This window comes from Taudactylus pleione, unplaced genomic scaffold, assembly GCF_031769625.1.
Source record: "Taudactylus pleione unplaced genomic scaffold, aTauple2 ptg000113l, whole genome shotgun sequence".
In the NCBI taxonomy this organism is placed as follows: Eukaryota; Metazoa; Chordata; class Amphibia; order Anura; family Myobatrachidae; genus Taudactylus; species Taudactylus pleione.
Genome location: NW_028284515.1, coordinates 1,206,772 through 1,232,352, shown reverse-complemented (window position 1 = coordinate 1,232,352; position 25,581 = coordinate 1,206,772). Strand labels below are relative to the sequence as shown.

The window sequence follows — 25,581 nt, the reverse complement described above, 5'->3', positions numbered from 1 at the left end:
GGTTATTTAAGTGGATTTTTCCACTTCCCATTCTAGTTGTAAAAATCAGGGTTAATTTGCCTATTTAATATGTACTATAGACTCTTCTTTGACAGAAATTTTAAATGCAGAATATGGAGAGTATTAATGGTTGGATTATATACATATTGTATATTATAAAAATATTTTATATAGCTAAATGTTTATATTTGATATTGTGTAATTCATATTCAGCTGTTGTTACTTTAGTTTTTTTTCCCTGCAAATTCTTGGATTTATATCACCGTGGTAACTAGAGCCAGGGTTGGACTGGCCCACAGGGGTACAGGGGAACTCTCTGGTGGATCCCACCACCTGCTCTGTCAGGTTCCAGACTGTGCACTCGAATTATACATTGTTACACTATTAGAGGGTCAGTTGCATGGTCTGTCCAAGCTTCTGTGGGGGCTGGCCTCATCACCTGTGGTAACTGACCACAATCCAAACCATGGGCCCTACCATTGCATTTCCCTGGTGGGACCTTATTGCTCTAGTACAGGGATAGGGAACCTCAGGCCCAGGGGCCATATAAGTAAGGATTCTGGATTTCAACGTCTATACGCACCTACCTATACCTTCTAAACCCTGCCTATAAACCTCTAAAATTGACGCTATTTGCGTACGCAGTCATACAGTAAAATAAAGACTTTAGACCTTGAACATGTGTTTCCAAAGCACAAAGTATTATTCAAGTAAAGTACAGTCAGTTACATGCTGTGATCTAAGTACAATTTAGCGCAACGAATTAAACAGACCCAAGATACAGTTATACATACACACGCACTCTGGACCAGATAACGGCATCAGCAAGAAGCCTCTGTCAATCAGCAAGAAGACTCCAGACTGGGGTCACAACACACACCTTTATACCCTTACAGAAACAGACAACACAATAGAGAGGTTTGTTGCTGATCCCATTGGTTCCCAGTGCGGGTGCATCTGTTACAGGATATTTAACAGGTTGATTAAAATGGACACAGAGCAGCCTCCAACAGCTTGTTGCCTCCTCTATTCCCCCTGCATGCAAATCTAGGCTGTTGGTTTCACAAAATACATTTTGGTGCTTTATATCTCTACGGTCCATAAGTTGAGAATGCATGTTGCGGTCTTCACACCGATGATACCGGGAAAGTAATAAAATTTGAGAATGAATTATTAGATATTAAATATCGCAAATTCTCTAGGGATCTCAATGATTATGCCAATGATAGAGTACGGACCTATCGAAATAAATCATTCCCTAACAATCAAGTTTCCCAATCTAACTATACCATTAATAAAGACAAAAGATTTAATAATACCCCGCAGAGACTTCCATTAAGAGGGAGAGAGAGAGTCAAGTCGACAAATCAAAGTGAAGTAAGAACTAAATTACCAAGTGAAACAACCAACCCTAATAGGGATTTTTTATACAGAGACGACAGACTCAAACAACATCACCATCAGAACCCATTTCAGTCACTCAGATTGAATACACCAAAAAGACAAAGAGACCAAGAGGAAGAAGAGGTCAGGGATTATCAAAGAAAAAGGAAAGTTTAAGAGACATAGAGACAGGAATTTTCAATCTATCAAATAGGAAACTAACAGAGTGTGAAACCAAAGTATTAATGAAGGGACTTAATTATGCACCTAGCAAAGAACCCAATATTTTTTATTTATTTTTGGATTTAAATAAATACATGAGGACGTTATGTAGGAAAAGTTATTTTGCCAACAAAGTACTTAAATCCAATAAAGAGGTTAATTTCCCAGTATTATTGGATAGAGATGATATAGAAGGTATACAAATCTTAGAAAGTTTACAATCAGAATCAGAGGGGACTAGCAATAGTCATACTCTTATTTATGATGTACAAAATTGACCTTTCAAAGACATCTTACTACTTTTAAGAAAAAATCCCAATTTTTTCCTTTAGAACAAAAGAGTGCAGCTATTAATATATTTTATACTAAAACTTTGGAAGAATTTAAAACTTTGTGTGAAACCAAAAATGGTAAAATCAGAAAGGGAAATATGAACAAATGGGAACGTATGGCTCTCAAGAGTCTTAAGGATGATTCTTCCATAGTTGTAAGATCTGCAGACAAAGTGGGTGGGGTTGTCATCCAAAACAGAGAAGATTATATTGAGGAGGCACATAGACAGTTACATGATGTCGAATTCTATGTGGTTCTGGATGGTAACCCCACCCCCAAGTTTCAATTGCAACTTAAAACATTATTGGATGACGCTGTGGAGGATGGAAGCATCACTAAGGAAGAAGCACAATTTTTGTTTTCTTTACATCCCATCACACCTATTTTTTATCACCTCCCAAAAATACACAAGTCACTTACAGCACCCCCTGGGAGACCTATTATTTCAGGTATAGGGTCACTAACTTCAAATTTGTCACATTTTGTGGATATTAATTTACAGGATCACGTTGTCAGCCTACAATCATATATTAAGGATTCTAGTCATATTTTACAAAAACTGTTAGATCTTGAATGGACACCAGGGTGGGGATTTCTCACCTGGATGTCCAGGCTCTCTATACTCACATACCTCATGACAAAGGTGTGGAGGCAGTGAAATATTATTTAGAACAGGACAAAACTCTAAGTAGGGGACGCCGTGATCTTGTTCTTGATGCTATTATATTTATCTTGAAACACAATTATTTTTTGTTTGAATCCACTTTTTATTTGCAAGCACTTGGGACGGCCATGGGGACCAGGTTCGCGCCAAGCTTTGCGAATCTCTATATGGGTCGCTTCGAGGACGAGTTCCTCTGGAGTGGCCCATATAGGGAGAACCTGGTCCTCTATGGCCGATATATAGACTATTTATTTATAATTTGGGATGATGGTATTAATTTAGCACAACAATTTGTAGATTATTTGAACACTAACACATTTAATTTGAAATTCACGTATGTTTTTGATTATAAGTGCACTAATTTCCTTGATGTTTCATTCACCGTAGGAGAGAATAACATTGTGGGGGCGTCCAATTTTGTTAAGACTGCAGGAGTGGGTAATTATCTTCATTTCACAAGTAGCCATTACAAACCATGGATATCCAATATACCCAAAAATCAAATGCTAAGATTAAGACGCAATTGCGAAAAGGAAGATGACTTTCAGAAACAAATAGGAATGATGTTAAAAGACTTTGAGAGACGAGGTTATCCACCAAATCTCTTAGCTGAAGCTAGAACTTATGCATTTTCCCTTTCCAGACCCCAACTGTTGGGGGTACATGGTCATCAAGAAAGTGCAGATGTCCAGAAGGTAGGAGAGAATGTGACTATCAATAGATCAGGAGCAAGTGGAGGAAAGGAATTTATTCCCTTCATTTCAAAATTCAATAACAAATCAGGTCAAATAAGAAAGATAATACAATCAATTTACAATATTTTGAAACCAGATCCAATATTAGTAGAATGTATACAGGATAATCCTAATATATTTAAAAAGAATCAGAATCTCAAAAATATTTTGACTCCTAGTGAGCTAAAACCTTTAAGTACAACTAAAGACAAATCTTGGCTTACTTCAAGACCTGTAGGATGTTTTAGGTGCAATAGGGGTGTGTGTCTTACATGTGGCTATATGTCAAATAGATGCAACCAAATAATATCTAGTTCCACGAAACAAAGTTATTCTATTTTTCAATTTGTCAATTGTGAATCAGTATATTGTGTCTATGTTCTCGAATGTCCATGTACATTACAGTACGTTGGAAGGACCACTCAAGCTGTCAAAACCAGATTCAGAGAACATAGACGCAATATAATTAATAGGGTACACAGTCACAGTGTCTCTAGACACTTTGCCTTGGCACATGGAGGTAACCCAGTGGGTCTTAAGATAACTGTAGTGGAACAATTTGAAGGAACCAGAAGAGGGGGGGATAGGTTTACCAAGTTATGTTTAGGTGAATCATCTTGGATTTTCAAATTAGACACACTTCACTCCAAGGGTCTGAATATAGCCTTGGATTATTCCTGTTTGGATTAAGGGAAGGGATCTTATTGAGAGGACAAAGCTTTTTGGGTGTGATGATTAAACTACAATTCCATGGATATGGATAGCGTTCCCGCTAGGCTGTTTTAGCGGGGCGCGGCGCCCTGCCCTCCTTCTGGAGGGCAAAAAGCACCCTGCCCTCCAGGAGGAGGGCAAAAAGCGCCCTGCCCTAACAGCCTGCGGGAGCCGTTCTCACCCGCGGGACGCAGTGTCCCGCGGGTGGACAAACATGCGGTGACCCGGTCACCGCCGGAGAATAGACGCCGGGCGCATGCGCCCGGCGTCTATTCTCCCTTTCTGCAGCGCTTGGGGGCTGCCCGGCATGTCCGTAAGCGCCGGGCACGCCCCCAAGTATGACGAAAAGGGGACGCGTCTTATAGACACGCCCCCTTTTCGTAACCACGCCCCCTTTTCGGACGCGCGCCTTCGTTGCGCGCACAACATTGCCCTCTCTGGCTCCGGCGCCCTGCCTGCCGCCGGAGCTAGAGGGAACACTATATGGATACACTGTTACAAGGGGCTATAGGGTATGGAGGGAGTAGGCCATTGCAAGTGGATGTCCGTCGCTGTGATGTCCTATCACTCTCACAATTATCCTAATGATTATCCACGTGCAGTTGTGGAGAATAATCTGGTTTTTGATAGTTCTCTAAACTGTTTATTCTATATAGACTATATCTGAGTTGCCACTAGTGGTGAATATTTATGCCTTCTGAATTTGTTCTTTTATTGATATAGTTTTTTGCATTAGCAACCAACTGGGAATTATTGGTTATTTGGGTTCTCTTATAGATATATAAAAAGTATTGAATTAATTCTTTATGCATATGGTATTCAATGTCTCATGTATTATTATCAACTAAAAAAAGAAAAAATTAATTTGGACTGGGATGGATTAATGGTTGAATTATTCATGAAATGAAAATATATAAAGAAAAATAATAATAATAATAATAATAAAAAAAAAAATCATAACTAGTGAGAGTGTACTTAGGGTGGTTATTACCATAATAATACTGATCTACATGTGCAACATAGGTATAATTATACTAATATTATATTATTTTTAATTAATTATTGTTTGATATTATCTGTTAATATATATATATATATATATATATATATATATATATTGTGATAGGATCACTGGTAAAGTGGTCTGTGGCAGGTACATTTGTCCCAGATTCCTGTCTTATGTGTTTTAAACCCCCAGGAGAAAGTCTGCAGTGTAGCAGGCTTGAGTTTCGGCTTTTTGAAAAGCCGGTTTGGGACCTGGGGGTTGTGGGTGAGAGGAGAGGGAGGGCTCCACCCACGGCCACTCCAGGTTTTGGGCCTTGCAACCTGGTAACAGGCTTGTTAAGGTTTCCACCTGAGAGTGGCCAATATAAGCAGATGTGTGTACTCACTGTAGATGGCAACCGAGTAGAGGCACTGTTAGACTCTGGTAGCTTGGTGACACTTGTAAAAGCTGAGCTGGTGAACCCCTTGCGGCGTGAGGGGAAAACTGTTGGTGTGACCTGCATACATGGGGATACTCGATATTATGTTACTGCCGAGGTGAACATCGAGACACCATGTGGTTCTGCTATAGTTTCTGTGGGTTTGGTGCATGGTCTGGTGTACGATGCAATATTGGGGAGAGACTTTGCTCACTTCTGGAAGTTGTGGGAAAGCCGTTTTGTTCCAGAAGTGAACAACCCCGATCCATTTGAGAAGGTTGTCGAAGTAGTAGAGGAGGGAGTTTCTTCTGAGTCAGAGTTATTCCCTTTTTCTACTATGATTGGCGAACTAGAGAATGCAGAGCGTGACGGTGGCCCGCCAACTGATGTACCTCCCATTGAGGTGGGAAGTGTTGTTGGGCCAGGTGATCCTCTGCCTGATTTAGAGGTCAGAAGAGAGGTCTTTGCCGTGGAGCAGTTGAATGACCGTACTTTGGTAAAAGCCAGGGAGAATGTAAAAGTAGTTGATGGTAAACCCGTAGACCCTGATAGTCCTTTGTCCTATACCCACATGGCAATGTGTCAGGATTTGTTATATCAGGTGACTAAGAAGGGGGAAGATATTGTGGAACAACTAATAGTTCCCAAAGCCTACAGAAGAACAGTGTTGGATCTGGCCCATGGTCATATAACGGCAGGCCATCTAGGAGTAGAGAAAACCACTGAGCGAATAATGCAGAGGTTTTTCTGGCCCGGGCTTCATAAAGAGGTGTCTGACTTTTGCGCATCCTGCCCTGTGTCAGTATCATGCTCCCAGGCCACATTTTAAGGGTCCACTAGTTCCATTGCCTATTACAGAGGTGCTGTTTGAAAGAATAGCGATGGATTTGGTTGGACCCTTAATGAAGTCTGCCAGGGGACACCAGTATATTCTGGTCATAATGGATTACGCTACCAGGTACCCGGAAGCGATCCCGTTGGTCAATACGTCAACCAAGACCATTGCCAGAGAGCTAGTTCATGTCTTTAGCAGGCTGGGTATACCTATGGAGATACTAACTGACCAGGGTACACCGTTTATGTCAAAAGTCTTGAAAGAGTTATGTCGCCTGTTCAAAATTGAACAGTTAAGAACTTCGGTTTATCACCCCCAAAACAATGGGCTGGTCGAGAGGTTTAACAAGACGTTAAAACACATGCTTAGGAAAGTGGTCGACAAGGATGGTAGGGATTGGGATTACTTATTGCCGTATTTATTGTTGGCCATAAGAGAAGTTCCCCAGTCCTCCACCGGGTTTTCACCCTTCGACTTGTTGTATGGGAGACACCCAAGGGGGTTACTAGACATTGCCAAAGAGACATGGGAGGGGCAGTCTAGTCCTTACAAAACGGTGATTGAGTATGTTTCTCAAATGCAGGAGAGAATTGCTGCGGTAGTGCCGATAGTGAGAGAGCACCTGGAACAGGCTCAACAGGCACAGCAGAAGGTATACAACCACAATGCTCGGTTACGCAGCTTTGCTCCTGGGGACAGAGTTAGTGTTGGTTCCCACTGTGGAAAATAAACTTTTGGCTAAATGGCAAGGGCCCTTTGAAATCTTAGAAAGAGTGGGACAGGTCAATTACAAAGTTTACCAGCCGGGGAAAAGAAAGCCGGAACAGATATACCATATAAATCTGTTAAAGCCCTGGAAAGATAGAACGGTACTGTCGGCCGTCCGAGCCCCTCCAGTAAATCCAGGGCCCTTAGTTCCCGAAGTGGCAGTGGCAAAAACCCTGTCGGCGATTCAACAACAAGAGGTCAAGGAGTTTCTGATTAGAAATAGGGTGCTGTTCTCTGACGTACCTGGGAAAACCTCGGTCATTAAACATGACATCATTTAAAGTTAATCTAAAGCCCTATAGGTTACCAGAAGCACAAAGAGATTCGGTGTCGAAAGAAATTAAAAATATGCTAGAGTTAGGGGTTATTGAAGAATAACATAGTGAATGGTCAAGTCCAATGTGTTGATTCCAAAGCCCGACGGGAGTGTGTGTTTCTGCAATGACTTCCGAAAGTTGAACAGTGTTTCAAAATTCGATGCCTACCCGATGCCAAGAGTGGATGAACTGATTGAGAGACTAGGGACGGCAAGGTATTTAACCACTATTGACCTAACCAAAGGTTATTGGCAAGTACCATTAACCGAGAGCGCCAAACAAAAGACAGCTTTTTCAGCGCCAGAGGGCTTGTTTCAGTACAAGATGTTGCCCTTCGGGCTACATGGGGCACCTGTTACCTTCCAAAGAATGATGGACAGGATTCTAAGGCCCCATAGACGGTATGCGGCTGCTTACCTGGATGACGTGGTCATTCATAGTCCTTATTGGCAGTCTCACCTACCCAGGGTACAAGCAGTGTTGGACTCCATCTATAAGGCAGGTTTGACAGCCAATCCAAAAAAGTGTTGTCTAGGCATGGAGGAAGTAAAATATCTGGGATACACCATTGGCAGAGGCCTGATAAAGCCTCAGCTCAATAAGGTTGATGCCATACAAAACTGGCCACGGCCTCTGAATAAGAAGCAGGTGAGAGCCTTCTTGGGAATTACGGGGTACTACAGGAGGTTTATACCCAACTTTGCCACCATGGCAGTCCCACTGACTGATCTGACCAAAGGCAAACAAAAAGTCATGGTAGAATGGAGTCCTGAGGCAGAGAAAGCTTTTCAGGAGTTGAAAGTAGCGTTGTGTTCCCAACCAGTCCTGATGACTCCTAATTTTGAAATGGAATTCATAGTACAAACTGATGCATCAGAAGTAGGTATAGGAGCGGTCCTGTCCCAGAACAAGGAGGGTGAGGAACACCCTATTTTCTATCTAAGTAGAAAGTTGAATGTACATGAGAGAAACTATGCCACAGTGGAGAAGGAGGCGTTGGCCATAAAGTGGGCATTAGAGGCTCTCAGGTACTACTTGGTTGGAATAAAGTTCAAATTGATCACTGACCATGCCCCTTTGAAGTGGATGTCCGAAAATAAGGACAGTAATGCGAGAATTACGAGATGGTTCTTGGCGTTACAAACTTTTAAATTTTCAGTGGAACACAGGCCAGGAAGCCAGCTGGCCAATGCTGACGCATTGTCACGCGTTCAGTGTTTGGGGGCTTCAGTTGTTCCGCCCCACAGGTCGAAACAAAGGGGGGGATATGTGATAGGATCACTGGTAAAGTGGTCTGTGGCAGGTACATTTGTCCCAGATTCCTGTCTTATGTGTTTTAAACCCCCAGGAGAAAGTCTGCAGTGTAGCAGGCTTGAGTTTCGGCTTTTTGAAAAGCCGGTTTGGGACCTGGGGGTTGTGGGTGAGAGGAGAGGGAGGGCTCCACCCACGGCCACTCCAGGTTTTGGGCCTTGCAACCTGGTAACAGGCTTGTTAAGGTTTCCACCTGAGAGTGGCCAATATAAGCCTAGTGTGTTTAGGGCTGAGTGTCTCACCTGGGAGAGCAGGCAGGGAGTTTTATTAATTGTTTACAAATGTCTATGTATTTTTTTATGTACATTTTTTTTTTGATATAAGGTATATTGCAAAATAGGATATATATTGTATATATCAATTCTAATAGCTAGGAAGTATATTGTCATTGAAAGAAAACGTCTCTGAATCAGTTAGGAAAGAAACTGAACCAATTAAATAATTAAGTAAATTCAGCTGACATGGCTTATGGTTGATTAAGTCCCTATTTAAGGAATGGACATAGATGGAGTACCCCTATCTTGAAAAAGCTCCCACAAAGAGGAGCGAAACGCGTCGAAGGGGTTAACCACAGTGACTCAGCGCTATTATCTGGAAGAAATTTTATTGCCACCAACCGCCAAGTTACATTGTTCTCAGCAGAGAGGTGTCAGCTCTTATAGAAGCCTTAACCAGCAGACACCTAAGATACAAGAGAGAGTGACGGCAAATACATCACTAGTGGAGCCACGTGATCGGCACCGGATCGGGACCTTGGTCAGATGTGTGCCTCACCGGCAGCCACTGCTCCACCTTGCCTCCACACAGGCTCAGTCAGGCAAACTTTCTGACTACAAAAGCAAGCGGCATTTCCAATACTACCAGTGAGGATACGCGAATGCGTCCAGCCCTTGGTACCAGTCAGTACGGATATTACTCTGCCTTACATTGAGTTCACTCAGCCAAATTGGCTGTGAGAGCAAGCGGTATCCTTTGTTGAACTATTAAATACACAAGACCACCATTAGACCAGAGAATTGGTTAGGTTATTGCATTATCCATTAGCCGTCACTCTGTTCCTATTTTCAGAAGTAACTATTGACACACAATTAACATTGGTTCGTGTTGCATATTTATATCAACAGTACTGGCGGACTACAGATCCCAGCCGGACACGGAATCACTGAAGAGATATCATTATTGTGCAATCTATTGTGTGCCAGGTTGCCTTGGTGGATTAAGTGGCATGTTTTAATTCAAGTGTACTTTAATATAAAGAATCTTGATATACTGCATTATCAGCCTGGATGCCGTTTTTAGATTAATCCATTAACATCAGATACAGCTGATACATTGAGCGGTTGAAATCAATTATATCCAAGTACAGATCCATTTATTCCAGTTCTAACTGTCACAGTATTTCTAACCAATTTGTTGTTGTTTTTATACGGAGATATTATATCTTTTAATATGTCTATTTTATTGTATGCACTATAAATAAATAATTTGCGATTCAGAGAAGTTGTCACGTGGATCAATCAAGTATACTCCATTATACAGCAACAGCAGCGCAATCTTTTTTCTGTTTATCTTGTATATGTGTCAAAGTCAACAATCAAGAGAAGACTTCACAAGAGTGAATATAGAGGGTTCACCACAAGATGCAAACCATTGGTGAGCCACAAAAACAGGAAGACCAGATTAGAGTTTACCAAACAACATCTAAAAAAGCCATTACAGTTCTGGAACAACATCCTATTGACAGATGAGACAAAGATCAACTTGTACCAGAGTGATGGGAAGTGAAGAGAAGGAAAGGAACTGCTGCATGATCCAAAACATACCACCTCATCAGTGAAGCATGGTGGTGGTAGTGTCATGGCGTGGGCATGTATGGCTGCCAATGGAACTGGTTCCCTTGTATTTATTGATGATGTGACTGCTGACAAAAGCAGCAGAATGAATTCTGAAGTGTTTCGGGCAATATTATATGCTCATATTCAGTCAAATGCTTCAGAACTCATTGGACAGCGCTTCATAGTGCAGATGGACAATGACCCGAAGCATACTGCAAAAGCAACCAAAGAGTTTTTTAAGGCTAAAAAGTGGAATGTTATGCAGTGTCCAAGTCAATCCCCTGACCTGAATCCGATTGAGCATGCATTTCACTTCATGAAGACAATACTGAAGGGAAAATGCCCCAAGAACAAGCAGGAACTGAAGACATTTGCAGTAGAGGCCTGGCAGAGCATCACCAGGGATGAAACCCAGCGTCTGGTGATGTCTATGCGTTCCAGACTTCAGGCTGTAATTGCCTGCAAAGGATTTGCAACAAAGTATTAAAAAGTGAAAGTTATATTTAGGATTGTTTAGTTTGTCCCATTACTTTTGGCCCCTTAAAAAGTGGGAGGCACATATAGAAACCATTGTAATTCCTACACCGTTCACCTGATTTGGATGTAATTACCCTCAAATTAAATCTGAAAGTCTTGTTTGTTTCATTTCAAAGATATTGTGGTGGTGAATAGAGGACAAAATATGAAAATTCTGTCAATGTCCCTATATTTATGGACCTGACTGTATATATACAATGTGTGTGTGTGTATATATATATATATATATATTTCCATCCTTGTCCAATAAAAATGTCATAAATCAGTCTGTAGCGGGCAGAAAACGCGTGTGACACAATGGCCGCTAGGTTGGTATATCTATGAGAATCTGATTTATTGTTTAATTTTTTCATTAGTGACTGTTAGCTTGCCTTGGTAAAAAAAACAAGTTTACAGCTTTCCTACTTCCCAGGGGCAAACACAGAATTTCTAGAGATGCATTTACATGTTGCAAATGTGGGCTTGGCTATTGCTTAAGACAATACTTAGTTGCACTTGAACCATTTTCCACCCCCCCTAAAAATAAATGTGCAATACTGCATGCACTAATGTTCTTTATACACAAATCAAGAAGTATGTCCCTGCATTTGGAACAAACTCCTAAGTGAAACCACCACCCAGTATTAGGACTGCTTCCCGATAATCAAATTAGTTGGCAGACTGTGCTGCTCTCCACTACTTGGTTTTGTAGCTTTTACTACCGGTTGCTGCTTGCTCACTATTGGGCCTATTCATCAACACTAAAATAAAGTTTTTAAGAACATTTTCCTTAATTAACAGTATTATAGTATTCATGTAGAGACTTAACACAGGAGATATCACTGATATCTCCTTGCTAAGTCCTCCTGCGTTAATTTCCACACTCCCCATACATTAGTACATTAGTATGGGGATATGGAAATTATGGTATTCATCAAATTCTGAAAATTATGTATTTTCGGAATTTGATGGTGTTACTATCCGCCACTGTGAGGTGGCGTATAGTAGGTAACATTTACCTGCTTTCAGCTGGACCAATCCCCCCGCGTCTCCCTCCGGCGCTCTGGTCAATGTCATCATAGCGTCTGCTATGATGACATTGTGTTCTCCCAGCAGAGCACAATAAAGTTTAGAAAAAAAATAAAAAACGTTATTTTTTTTTTCTAAACAGTACTGTGCTCTGCTGGGACAACATGTGACAGCATAGCAGACGGAGCCGGAGGCTGCTGAGCGGGCAGGTAAGTGCTGAACGGGGGGAGGTGAGTGGGGGGGGAGGGGGGCAGGTGAGTGGAGGGGGAGACACAAGCTTACCGCAGGTGTAGGTAGTGCTGCGCATGCGCTGGTTTTATGGATGTAACAGCGCATGCGCAGCACTGATTCCAGCTGCGGTAAGTTAGAGCAGGCAGGGATAACTATCTATTTCCCGAAAAGCTGTCATCGCATAAATGATTTCCTCTGGTAATTAGGTAGAACTCCATGTGAGTTCTAAACCTAATTACCCCCTGAGAAACTTTAGGTATGATGAATATGCCCCTATATCCTTAGCTTGAAGAATTTGGTGAGCAGAACAGGAGCATGAACATCTATTGACTCCAAATGATTGGAGTGGACACTTCAGCACATGGATATTCTTGTGGGTTACCAATAGTGGTGTTACGGGTTATACATCCTTAGCTGCTAATGCCATTAGCCTGATCTTTACTGCCAAGGGTGATTCCATCCAACACAGTCCAAATCTATGACATTTCCTATGACTCCAGAAACCAAGAAGGTTTCAGTGTTTATAGAGCAAGCCCACCAAGTGAATTGATGGGCCACTTAAATTGCGAAAGAAAAAGCGTAAGAATTGCCCCAATGTTGACCAAACTTCCTCCTTTTCCAGTGAACAAAATTGTTTTCAGACAGCTTAGGTCTTTTCAGTTCTGGGCACTCTATCTAGTGGTTGTTGACCTAAATGGAAATAGTTATGAGTCCCTCCATGGAGATGGGAAATCCCGAGAATAGAGGTGATCTTTACCCAACCTCTCTGAAAAGAGTCTGTTATTATTCTTAATTATTTGGCATACTGAGCAACCACATCACTTTATGTAGGTGATTGTTTAGTCTTTAGTTGATTTGAATTGGCTACCCAACAACTCATGGTGAGTAAAAAGGAAGGAAGAGGGGAAGAATTGGAAAAACAATTGCACAGGAGTAAAAGAAAATGAAGTCTACTCCGGTAGGGTCTCTACTTCAAGGAAAATATGGGGGTGCTCCCTAGAGTGTACACTTATATGCAGCAAGAGAGGGTAAAGAAAAAAGACTCCTTTGCGAGGCACACCCACAATTTCCTACTCACAGGAAATAGAATAGTAGTTAAAACATACCTACTGCACACTCATAAACCATGATTTGCTAGAATCTCAAGTTTAAAGTATCAATAAAATCACATTGTAAATACAATATAAACCACATACAGAAGAGGGAAATCTGGGTTATAAATTATATATAATGAATAGCAAAGAAAAAAATCAAATGCTACTGTAGTTGACTAATGGATATATTAGTAGTTTCTTACTGCAGTCTAGTTGATTCAATACAAACTTCTTGTGCATCAGAAAGGTTGGATAATACCATGTGTATGTTATGCAGAGAGCATCGTAGTGACCACCATACAATGCAGAGAACATTACAGCTTCTGTCAGATAATGCAGTGTTATTTGCAGTGACCACACTATCATATAGAGCACATCACAGTGAGCACCCTATAATGCAGCAAACATTGCAGTGACCATTATATACTGTAAAACCGAGAACATTGCAGTGACCACCATATAATGCAGAGAGCATTTTAGTGACTGCCATATAATACAGAAATAGTCAGTGATCGTCAGTGGCGGCTCCAGAGGTGGGGATGCAGTGCAGTCCAAAATTCAAATAGGGGAGCCACACCAACTGTCACATCAAACACTGCCAAACATCACTGGCTTGGACTAACTGGCAGTTGATGTGGCTCCTCTATTTGAATTTTGGACTACGCTGCACCACTGGTGATCGTCACATATAATGCAGAAAGCACTGCAGTAACTGCCATATAATACAAAGACCATCAGTGAGTGTCATATAATTCAGAGAGCATTACAGTGACTGCTATATAATGTAGAGAACATCAAATGAGTGACTGTCATATAATGCAGGGAGCACTGCAATGCTTGCTATATAATACAGAGAGTGTCACAGTAACCCCTGCATAATACAGAGAATATTACAGCAACTGCCATATAATGCGGAGAGCAATGCAGTGACTGCCATACAATGCAGAGACCATTATTAACCAGCATATTACACAGATATTATGAATACACCCCTCACATGCACATAACATTAATACATACACACTCACAAATTTGTACATCCCTCATTTGTATAGTGCATAAATATACCACACCCCTAGATAACATTCAAATATTTTCACACCTTTACTGGAACTTATCTGTCCAGAAGGAGGATACGTCTTGTCCTTGCGTTGCTCCAGAGTACGAGAAAGGAATACAGAGACATGCTAGACCCGGGTGAGAGGGCAATGTCTCTGGCAGGGATAGGAGGGATTTGAAAAATAGACCGACAAAGGAGAGGACAGGGTTGGGTCTTAAGCAGGACAGGAGGAAGTAAAAGAATAGAGTCTTCTAGACAGACAGGGTTGATTGTAGGAGGGGGGAAGTTGTCTGTACATCAAACGGAGGGGAGGGAGGGTACTTGGGCATTTGCAGAGCAGGCTCTGGTAGTTGGTTCAGAACTGGAAGGAACCAGCTACCACTTATTAATCAGTTCACCAGCGGGGCTGACTGCCTCGGCAGATGTCCTCCATCACATGGGGCATGTGCCTAGCTGTGCCCCTATATACTGCGAGCTGTCAGTGTCTCAAAACAGCTGTAACAGGTAATTCCAAATGTAACCGACCCCAGGTCTATATTTCCACATGTGGAGTAATTATCTGGTATAGTTATTAGCTTGCTGTATCAGGAAGAAGAGCCATATTCTGCTGTGCAAATAGGAATTGATTCTGCCTATGTACATGGGACAGGGGTTCCTGTTTTCCCAATTTCTTAAGGGATCTGCACCCCAGCTGATGGCATGCCTGCACAGTGTCCCAGCAGTGACTAGATCCCAATTATAGTTCCACTTGATGCAGGTCATAGGTATAAATGAAATTATGCTCTGTGGTGACGACTTCTTTAATTCATCTGAATTAAGATGCATGTACTGCGACTCCATCTACCTCTGCTGTATCGCAACACCAGTAACTGGGCTGGTGATTTCGGTGGGTCGTAGCTGACCTTGCTAGCAGCAGTGCTGCGACCCGGACTGCACCCGGACACACAGAGATTTCAGGTAATGCGATTCCTCATTTACAGGGAATCACTTGTGGCAGTCCTTGCTTCTGGTGTCAGAGACGCACCAGAAGCCACAGCAGTCAGGGCCTGGGATTGTCCGTGTCATAACTCTACCATCGGGGCCGTATCGTCTGATGCCGGGGATCGACAGTAGACGCCTCTGCTGCCGCTAGGCCAACATCCCCGGCTGGTTAACGCAGCTTATGGGAGGTAGGTGCTCCCACAGGAGCTCCTCCCCCGACCCAGATGCAGTCCCTACGAAGGGTTTGGCGCATCTGGGTTGCTCCACCTACCCCCCACGTGTATAAGAGACGCTCACAGTCCACGCTCAGTGCACCCTGTAGCTGTTGGTCTAAGGAAGGTTTGGGTCAGTCTCCCTGTATACCTCTCCCTTAGTTAAGGTATATAGTGCTCTATATCCTACAATTCCTTTGTGTTTGTGTAGTTGATTTAGAGTCGATTGTAATTTTATTACATATACATTGTATGTGACTGTTTGCTAGCTGCTGTATTGACACTGTCTTTTATTTCTGTCCGTCAATCATAATTATCACTGTTTTTTCTCTCCATCCTCTTGGGGTGGAGGTTTTTCTCTCAGTACTTCACTTTCATTAAGATTTTGTGAAGACTATCAAATAACTGCCATCATTGCCTTTATTTGAACATGTCAAAAGGTAAAAGGGATACAGGAGGGGGAGCCACCTGTGCTGGTTTGATATAAATCATATATGCTCATGTGTCCCCTCAGGACGTAAAGGATGGTTTGTGTGTTGCCTGTTATAAAGAGCCACCTCACCAGTCTGGTTTACCTGTTCCTGGACAAGAGCCTTCTTGGGTCTCCTCTTTGTCCCAGGTAATGAAGCAGGTTATGGATTGTATGGCTGCACCTACGATGCCTCCTTGGATGGGATGTCTACAGCATGCTATGTTTGCACCTCCTTTGCATCCTTCCTGGAAGGATGTTCATGGCAATTTTAGTCAGAGTATGGCACCATCTAATGCTGATAGCAGACCGGTAGTTACTAAGGCACATAAGCACAAGTTATCTTTTTATCAGTCTGCTCAACATATTATTTATTTTTATTTATTTATTAACAGTTTCTTATATAGCGCAGCATATTCCGTTGTGCTTTACAATTGTAAGCATTAATAGAACAAAGCTGGATAATAACAGACAGATATATAGGTAGGAAGGCCATATGGATTCAGACGCATCATCAGGGGAATTAGATGATGCGCAGGGTTCCTCTCCAGGGTCTAGCTCAGGGGAGGACGATCATCCCTCCACAGTGGATGTTCATTCTTTGGTTAAGACGGTTAAATCAATTCTAGATATTTAGGTTGATGAACTAGCTCATAGTAAGAAGGCTCCAGTGTTTAATCACCACCGGAAGGTGGTCAAAACGGAGTTTCCTGTATCTGAACAGCTCACTGAGCTTATGAATGAGGCATGGGGTAATACTGAGAAATGTTTTTATGTGAATAAAAGAATAACATTGTTGTATCCTTTCCCGGCTTCTGTATGTACTAAACGGGAGGTACCTCCCACTGTGAATGCCCATGTGACACATTTAATCAGAAATGCTGTGCTTCCTATTCCGTCGGCATCTTCCCTGAAGGATTCCACGGATAAAAATATTGAAGCATTTTATAAAACTATATTTTCATCATCTGGAGCTGTTACTCGTCCAGCTATGGCTGGAGCCTGGGTAGCCAAAGCTGTTGAAGAATGGATGGGAGCATTGAAAAATTCTCTACCAAATGCTACCAGAGATCAGATGATGTATATTCTCAGGGACCAGCAAGGGAACAGCCTTTCTCTAAGACGTCTAGTTTTCACAGAATATCAAGGCGACAAACTAAGAGGTCTGGCCCAGCAAGACATCCAGCTTCTAAGCTGGACGACAAACCCTCGGCCTGATGGAGCGGGCCTCCTCCTTGGGGACCCCAAGGTGGGAGACTGACTTCTTCAGTTTGCGGATGCCTGGGTCCAAGAAGTGGTCTCTCAGGGGTATGCCCTCACTTTCAGGAGGCATCCTCCCCAGAAGTTTTTTTGCACATCCTCCAGCAGATGCGGTCAAGGCTGTGGCCCTTCAGGAAGCCATTCACTCCCTGCTGTAGTAACACAGGAACCAGGGTAATAATCCCAGTTCCTGTGTCACAACAGGGAAGGGGTTATTATTCCAATCTATTTCTGGTGCAGAAACCGAATGGGCCTATCGCCCTATACTAAATCTAAAAACCCTCAACAGGTTTATCCCAAGTTTTGTATGGAAACTCTCCGATCAATTATTTTGTCAGTGGAGCCAGGGATTACATGGTTTCCCTGGACATTCAGGATGCATATCTGCATGTTTCTATTATACCATCCCACCAGCAATTTTTTACGGTTTGCTGTCCTTCAGCAACATTACCAATTTCAGGCTCTACCCTTTGGCCTATCTACTGCTCCCTGGGTATTTACCAAAAAAATGGCAGTCATGATGGCCTATCTGAGGTGTCAGGGAGTTAGAATTGTGCCATATCTGGATGATATTGGCAAAGACTCCAGTTGTTTTACAAAACCATCTTCAACTGACCATAGCCTGCTTACAAAAGCATGGCTGGATCATCAATTGGAAGAAATCACTTTCTCCAACACAGCAGATGGTACATCTGGGAGCTGTTCTGGATTCATGGGCACAGACTGTATTTCTGCCAGAGGACAAGATTGTGGCCCTATCGTTGCGAATACACAAGCTGCTATGCAAGTGAAGGGTATCAATTCTGTTAGCAATGTAAGTCCTGGGATCAATGGTATGCACCTTTGACTTGGTGGGGTATGCTCAGTTCCATTCTAGGTCTCTGCAAAGATTGATTTTCTCCAAGTGGAATGGACAGTATCATCTATTAAGGTCCCAGAGGATCCTTCTTACTCCAGAGGTTTGTCAATCCCTCCTGTGGTGGCTGAGAAAGGATCATCTGAACAAAGAGTGCCTATTCTGGATTCCAAAATGGGTGCTTCTCACCACAGACGCCAGTCTTCGTGGATGGGGAGCAGTGCAGGTCATCACATCTTTTCAGGGAAGATGGACAAATCAGGAAAGTCATCTGCCAATAAACATTCTGAAACTGCGTGCAATATACAGAGCACTTGTCAGTGCACAGGACCTGCTCCAGGGCAAGCCGGTCCAGATCCAGTCTGACAATGCAACAACAGTGGCCTACCTCAATCAGGGAGGCACAAGAAGTTATGCAGCCATGAAAGAAGTGACAAGGGTTCTGATTTGGGCAGAATGTCATCTTCCGGCCATCTTGGCAATTTTCATACTGGGTGTACTCAATTGGGAAGCAGACTTTCTAACTCACCAGGACATACACTCCGCAGAGTAGTCGCTCCATCCGGGAGTGTTTCAGCTCCTGGTAAACAAATGGGGTCTACAAGAGATAGATCTCATGGCATCCCATCACAACCACAAGGTCCCCAGGTACGGGTCCAGATCCAGAGACCCATCAGCAGCCTTCGTGGATGCACTGGCAGTAAGATGGGACTTCAAGCTGGCGTATCTCTTTCCTCTGATCTTCCTCCTCCCAAGAGTTCTCAGGAAATTCAAGCAGGAAGGCGCAGACGTCATTGGCTCACCGACATACAGAATCTTTCAATAGAGAGTCCGTATCCTCTTCCTCTATGGCAGGATCTGCTAATGCAGGGCCCCTGCTGGCATGCGGACCTATCTCGTTTAGCTTTGGCGGCGTGGCTCTTGAATCTTCCATCCTAAAAGCAAAAGGTTCTGTAATTCTGTAATTCAAACGATGCTTAGGGCACGGAAGCCTGCCTCTGCCGACATTTATTAGAGAGTTTGGAATTCTTTTGGTCAATGGTGTGCCCACAGTAAATATGATCCTAAGGTGTTTAGGATTTCCAGGATACTGGCTTTTTTCCAGGCAGGTTTAGACCGTGGTCTCCGCCTGGCTACTTTGAGAGTGCAGGTTTCTGCACTGTCAGTCTGGTTCCAGAGGAAGATTGCCTCATTACCAGATGTTAGAATTTTTTTCCAAGGAGTACTGCGAGTTCAGCGTCCTTTTGTTACACTGGTAGCACCATGGGATTTGTCTTTGGTTCTTAAGGGGCTACAAGCTCACCCATTTGAACATCTAAAGATTCTGTAGAGTTTCCAATTTGGCAGTGCTGTCTTGTCGCTCCCCATTTTTTATTTTTCACCAGGATAAAGCTGTTCTTCGTACAAGGGGGAGGGTTACCTTCCTAAGGTAGGGTCCCATTTCATGTGAATGAAGAAATTGTTGTTCCAGCTTTTCAAGCTCCAGATCTTTCTGTAGGTGAAGCCTCCCTGGATGTAGTTCGTGCTCTCTGTATCTATGTGGAGCTTACAAACTCTTTTAGAAAATCAGATACTCTTTTTGTATTATACGATTTTCACAAATGAGGATGGCCAGCTAATAAGCAGGCGCTGGCGAAATGGCTACGCATGACTAATGCTCAAGTGTACTCACAGGCTGATCTCTCTGTTCCAAGCACGGTGACAGCACATTCTACTTGATCTGTAAGGCATTTAGTCGTGTTGCCTCTGCTGAGGCAGCTACATGGTGCAAGGCAGCTACGTGGTCTTCTGTCCTCACTTTTCTTAGGTTCTCTGCCTTTGATACTTTTGCCTCTCAAGATGCTTCCTTTAGGCGACGAGTTCTCCTTTCTGCTCAGGAGCATCCCCCACCCTAAGGGAACTGCTTTAGGACATCCCCATGGTATCCCTGTGGATCCCTATGGACCACGAAGAAGAAAATTAGAGTTATGGTAGACTTACCTAGATAAGTTCTTTTTTTCGAGGACCATAGGGTCCACAGGGCACCCACCCTGATGCACCCGGCTGCAGGGGTATTTTTTTTATTTCGGTAACAGATTCCCTCATCTTGTGTAAGAGTGTTTTTGGTGTATGATTGCTCTTCCTTCTCCTATTTCCTACTCCTGCCTTGAGGCTTGTTAACTAAACTGAAGTCCTATGGCTAGGGGCGGGGTATATATGGAGAAGGATCTGAGGCATCCTGGGAGCTGATGCTTTAACTGTTTGGTGCCTGGTCTTTCAACCATAATATTCCCCTTGGTGTCTTTGTGGACCCTATGGACCTCATTGGGATGCGGTTAATTTATCGCCTCCCTTAATGCCAGCCATCGAAATCCCGACAGTGGAAGGCCGACCCAGGACTAAATATAGGCGGCAAAATGCTGACGCTTATCTTTAGCCCCGTGCCGAAATCCTGACGGCCGGCCTCCCAAATGAGGTAAGCCGGGGCAGTTAGGTTATACAGCTGCGGGGGGAGGATTAGGTGTAGGCCCCCCCCCTGGGGAGGTTTAGGGTTAGGCTAGGGGAAGGGGGAGTTAGGGTTAGGCACCCCCAGGTCGAGGTTAGGGTTAGGTTTAGGGTGCGGGGAGAGGGGGTCAGGGTTAGGCACCACCGGGTGGAGGGTTAGGGTTAGGCACCACCAAGGAAGGGTTAGGGTACTTATATGCCCCTGTCGGGATGTCCTCCTGTCGGGCCTCCGGCATCAGTATGAGAACCAGCGGCTCTTCAGCTATTGGTATTTCATACCGATTTTGTATCATTATTATCATCACTGAACATCAGTATTTGAGTGTAGTAACCATTGACTGAACTCATTTTTCCTGATAGCTATGTCTAGATGACTCTAACACCTCAGTACTTTTACATAGGACAAGAAATAGACGAGGTCACAGGTTTTCAAAGGATAGAAATAGTACATTTGGGAGGCCAGAACTGTCTTGGTGGCTTGGAAATGAGTTTAGCTATGCATGTTTAGAGCTGGTAAGTTGCCAGCTATGTTTTAAATTATCAAAATCCATCAGTATTTGAAAAGCAAAACAATCTGTGGAGAAATGCAGGATGATACTAAACTGCAAATGTTGAATCCAGAATTGTCAGAACCCCTTATAACAATATTCATGGTGGCAACCTTAGTAGTTAAGCTCCCTGAGTTATCTTTGCTCATAGGCCTGTGTTGCCCTTTTAACAGACTGGGGAAGTTAATGTGATTACATTCCAGCTAATTGTGGTTACGTATTCCTTGGTGCAATTACATCTTACAACCTTTTCTATTATTTCACCAATCAAAGAAAAGGTTTGCAGGATACTATAATCCCCCATCATCCTTACTAAGGATTTTCTTATACGTTGGAATGTGATCACAGCCCAACTTGGATTGGGCCATTATAGTGCAGCAAGAGGGGGGCTAGACAAAGACAGATGTTTTTCAGTGAACATCTGCAACAAACTAGTAAGTTCCCCCTTTTCCTTTCTAAAGTCTATTCTAAAGCTGGTTGTTTCTTGGACCCCCCCTACTCGACCTGTTGAGAAGCAATCACCGTAGTAAGATAATCTTAGATGATGTAAACCCCCCTCTTCGCTGCGGCCTGCAGACCACCTCTGTAGCTGAGCGTGTCTCATCCTTGTGGTTATGAGATCAGGGGCTAATGAGAAATCCAGATCTGCCCACACACAAACACACATGTATTGCAGGGGCACCAACAAGACCAACTTATAAGGCCTTTAACCCATATCATGCACTACAGTGCTTTAAACGAAGAAGTTAAAAACATTATTTTAATGCAAAATGTGCAAAGTGATAACCAAATCTGCAGATAGAATGGTTTCACCACCTGTGTCTGCTTTAATATTGGTTGATTATGCAAACTGATAAGGTTACAATACAGATAAAACTTTGAAAATAACCTGGCTTATTTGTACTGAGCAAAACACGATTATTGAGTAGCAACAATAAGAGACTAAGGGGAGAATTTACTAAGCCGCTGCTTCCCGGCGGGTTGTAGGCGAATATTTTAAACAGCACCCGCAGTCAGTGTTAAGCACACCGGGCTTTACACTGACTGTGGGCAGGGGTGCTGAGAGCTGTGCCGGGCCCGGGGGAATAAGGGGCGTGGCCTAATCATGGCAGGTGTGGCCACACCCCCTTAGGGGGAAACATTTTTTTTACAGTGCTGCAAAGGGAGGCCCTGTGAGCCCCTCAGCCCAGCGCATAGCCAGTGGGAGATGCGATCAGTGTGATCGCTCTCCCCACAGGCATTGGAGACTGCTGTGGCTGCTGCTTGGCAGCCGTAAGCAGTCTCCCAGTGCAGCCCAGCACTCAGCAGCATGTGTTGGGCTGCTTTGATGTCAGAGGGAGGGGGGCGGCACCAGCAAGCTTGGGCTCGGATAAATTAGTACCCGCTCCCCCACCCCTCTCAGCGCCCCTGACTGCGGGTGCAGTTTTAAATATGGACCCATAACCTGCCGGGAAGCATCGGCTTACAAAAGCCGCTGCTTCCTAAATTCTCCCCTAAGGGCCTGATCCAGATTTAGGAATAGAGTAAAATAGAGCAAGTATCTGTACATTTTGCAGGTGGGGCAAATTTTAAAATGTGCAAAGAGATTTAGATTTGGGAGGGGTGTGTCCAAACTGAAATCTATATTGCAGTTTATAAATAAAGCTGTCAAGCATTTGTGGGCTACATGCAAAAGCAGCCAGTATTTACCTTGCATGTAAAATAAATGTATATATTTGCACCCCTTGCATTGCAACATAGTTTGTCCAGGTGTACAATTACTTGCTTTATTTAAAGGCTCATACACACTTAACGCTATGCTCCATGAACGCTCATATTAAGTGCACTGCCAGGCTCAATGTCGAACAACTTTGAGCATACACACTGAACAATATCGTTAACGGTATTGTTCAGTAACGGCACCTTAAGTGGTCTATTAAATGGAGAAAAACCCTTTCTCCTGTGTATTTTTCTCAGTTTATTAACAGGATAACACCAATGAAATCAGGTATTTTTCCAAAGCTTGGCGAGAGATAAAATTGTGACAGATAAAGTACCAACAAATCTGCTCCTATCTGTCATTGTTCAGACTATGGCCCGTATTCAATTAGACTGCATTCACCTGTTTAGGACGTGAATTTGTGGCATGCGCGTCCCCGCGATTCGCCAAATTCAATTGCCAGAGAGGCGAAGACGCATATAGGCGAATGCATAACAGGTCGGAAAGTACTGAAAATATATTGGGGGAATCAGTCTGTACCCCAAAATAAGATGCACTGACACTGGAAATCATTACAGATGTGTACTATTAGCCCTAATAAAAGTACTTTGTGTCCTTAATTTGTGTTAAAAGCTTTCTAGAAGCATATTTCTAAAAGTGGTGAAAAATTATAGAAAACAGTACTTTTTTGGGGGAAAATAAATAGTCCAGTCAAATTTGTGGCACTTGAAATGGGTGCTAGCATATTTTTGTGTTTCTAAAGTGCACTTTTAAAAATGTGAAAATCCAGGTGCATGCACCTGCAATCCTAAAATCACCAGCCCCATCCATACCGCCCTCCAAGAAACCTATTTCATAACTTTTTTATTCTTGTCCCCCCACTTTTTTTGTTTCGCCCCAAAAATTACATGTCTTTTTTGTGGTGTTGTGAGGTAAGTTATTTATTTATTTATTTTTTTGACTGATTTGTCCCGGAATTGAATTTGGAGATCAGACGCAAATAGCGGCCAATAGGCAAAACTTTTTTCCGCTGATTTCTGCTTTTTGCTTCTAATTGAATACGGCCCTAAGGGGCAGATTTATCAAAGCTTGGAGAGAGATAAAGTACCAACCAATCAGCTCCTGTCATTTTTCAAAAACAGCCTATAAAATGACAGATAAATCTCCCCATATGTTTGAAAAATGACAGTTAGGAGCAGACTGGTTGGTACTTTATCTTTCACAATTTTATCTCTCCCCAAGCTTTGATGAATACCTCCCTTAGATCTCATCACTGGGTAATGCAGTGATCGCAAATACGTGCTTTAGCGTGTATTTTACCCACTAATGAGGACCGGGGACTCACTTTTTCAGGATGGGCGAGTCCCCAGCTCCTGGTTACATGATTGATGTCTCCCCTGGCCCGGGTGCAGGGGAGACATCAATAAGGAGGTGGAACCAGCCGTTACACGCCCCTTGATGCTGCAGCTCACTCAGCAGTCAGTGCAGCGTGACTCTGAGTGGACTGCCCCGGCGTGAAGGAGACTGCAGCCCCATCTTCCAGCATTTAGAAGACTGCAGCTACCCCCCTCCCCTGGCGTGAAAAAGAACACGGCCCAGCCCCCAGCTTGAAGATGACACCCGGCACCCTAATGCAGGTAGTGCGACAAGTGGGCGGGGGGGGGGGGGACAGAGTAACAAATGTACCACTGGCAGGTCCACCGCTGTCCGGCTAGAAGTGCAGATGCGAGGCCCCGCTCCCTCCCCCCTGCCTGCATTCTGGGGACAGCACAACCATGGCCATTACTTCAATGACAGTTAGTTTGAGTCAGTAGCCAGCCGGGCACTGCTGTGATTCTGGAAGTAGAGTACAGCAGTGTGCAGACCCTTGGATTAAAAATGGCCGGGATTGAATCCTGCTTTTGGAAGCTTCCGATTCCGAAATTGTCCATAAAGGTTTTTTTTAAAATGCCATGCAGCGCTGAGCACCTCCAGCAGGGTGCTCAGACACTGCTCGGCTCCCCCTTCCCCCATCTGCGCGCACTGCACATTGTGATGTGGGGACACTGGTCACAACACGCAGCCCTGCACCAGCTGGACCTCCCACCCACCCACCTCTCTACAGGACATTTCCACAGCCGAAAGCCCCTGCTGCCCGCCAGTAAGTCACTGTGGGGGCTAGACGGGAGGCATTTTTTTTTTAAACCAACCTAATGCCGGGAATCCCGAGATTGAGTTTTTTTCAATCCCGGATCCTGGGATTGAAAAAAAGCCCCGGGATTGACCTCCCTATATACGATGCTTGCAGCCATTGGGTCATACCGTGCTTTGGGTCCTAGGTGGGTAATGTGGACTCCCTTAACTCATGGGCCTATGTGTACTGCTTTAAAGATTTGCCACTAGCCCTGGTGATAGATCTACTTTTAAAGGTAAAATACTGTAGAATATTTAATACTTTTCCAATTTATTCTTGAGTTATTAAATATTTTAAATTATCCCGTTTGTCCTCATTAGTGGATGGAGTGTGTTCAGTATCAGTTTGTTTAATTTAAAAATCTGATCTGTCTTTCGCTCTACACAAGATAGTTTCTTTGCCAATGTGTACATTAGGTATGTACAACTACTA

General features: G+C 43.4%; 1 protein-coding gene across 2 annotated transcripts in view; it reads left to right on the top strand.

Annotated features, from left to right (window-relative positions):
* Positions 1-25,581, top strand: part of SLC25A21 (solute carrier family 25 member 21) — a 536,964-nt gene that overhangs the window by 211,612 nt on the left and 299,771 nt on the right. The window lies entirely within an intron of this gene.